The sequence below is a fragment of the Lontra canadensis genome, unplaced genomic scaffold (assembly GCF_010015895.1).
Source record: "Lontra canadensis isolate GAN:19392208 unplaced genomic scaffold, GSC_riverotter_1.0 scaffold46, whole genome shotgun sequence".
Classification (NCBI taxonomy): Eukaryota; Metazoa; Chordata; class Mammalia; order Carnivora; family Mustelidae; genus Lontra; species Lontra canadensis.
Genome location: NW_022631040.1, coordinates 3,270,055 through 3,271,740, shown reverse-complemented (window position 1 = coordinate 3,271,740; position 1,686 = coordinate 3,270,055).

Sequence of the window (1,686 nt, the reverse complement as noted above, 5' to 3'; positions counted from 1 at the left end):
GGTGACTTGGGTCCCTTGCAATGTGCAGAATGATTGAAAGTTGAGCACAAATTTCTCAGAAATAAAGTTTGGTTTTTGGCCCTAGATAGAGCTAGCTGTATGTATAGAAGAAGGGAACAGTCATCTACTTAATCCCCTTGAGAAACACCAAAAAATTCCACTAACTCCTCTCTACAATACAGATCACACCTGCAAAGGGAGCTTTCATATTTTCACCAGCTTATTACTAATAAGCAGAAGCTTCAGTTAAATAGAAAAACAGAGAAGTCCTTAGACTCCTAAAACATTTATTAATCCATTTATTGAATTGCCAAATATTTTTAATGCACACCATTCTAGGTTCAGGGAGTAAAGAGGAGAATAAAGTCCCTGCTCTCATGGAACTTCTATACTATTGAGGCAAGAGACAACAATCAAGTATAACAAATGTCAGTGGTTGATATGCATAAGTGAAAAAAAAAACAAATAGAATAAGTGTGATCATGGTGGCTATGAGGGAGAACCTCATTTTATATTGCCTGGTTAAGGAGGGCCTCTCAGAAAAGGGAACCTTGGAGATCTGAAGGAGGTGAGGGAGTGAGGCATACAAACACATCTGGGGAGAGAGCTATCCAGACAAGGGGACAACAAAGGCCAAGCCCGCAAGGCAGGACAGTGCTTGGCATGTTCTATATACAGTAAGTTGCTTGGTGTGGAGGCACTGGGCATGGGGAGTAGAGGGGGAAAGATGGATCATAAAGGTGTTGGGAGGTCTAGAGGGAGATCAGAAAGATGATATAGAACTTTTAAGGCCTTGGGGCACCTGGGTGGCTCAATGGGTTAAAGCCTCTGCCTTCGGCTCAGGTCATGATCCCAGGGTCCTGGGATCAAGCCCGGCATCGGGCTCTGCTCAGCAGGGAGCCTGCTTCCTCCTTTCTCTCCCTGCCTGCCTATCTGCCTACTTGGGATCTCTGTCTGTCAAATAAATAAATAAATAAATCTTTAAGAGGAAAAAAAAAAAAAAAGAACTTTTAAGGCCACAAAAAGTATTTTAGCATTTACCTGCAATGGAAAGCCATTCAATGGTTTGAGCAGAGGAATGCAATGCCTTTTTAAAATTGTCACTATGGCAGCTGTGTGGCAAAGAGATGGAGTGGGCGGAAGCAGGTGACTGAAGGGACATAACAATAGTCAAAGGGAGGCATGATCCTGGCTTTGGAGTAAAGAGAGAGCAGTTGAGGTGATAAACAGTTGTATTTAGGATATATTTTCCAAATAGTCACATAGATTTGTTTAGGGAGTGTGGAAAAATCAAGGATGAATGCAGTTTTTTTTTGTCTGAGCAACTGAAACGAGCTGCCAGTCCCGTGGGAAAACCTGGGAGCAGATAGTGTTGGGATCGTGAGAGAAGGGTGGAATTAAGAGCAGTTTTGAACAAGTCACATTTGAGATGCCTGTTAAACACCAGAATGGAAAAATCAAGGAGCCAGTTGCATGTACGGGGTTCCAGAGGGAGGTCAAAGATGAACATATAAACTTGGAAATCATCAGTTACCTGGTGATATGTAAAGCTACGGGATTGGATAAGGTTAACATGGAAAATGTATACAGAGGTGAGGTTCTCATCCTGAGACAAGATCAAGAGTTTGGGACAGAAGGAGGAACCGACAAAGGAAAACTAAGAAACGGTGGGCTAGTCAAGCAGAA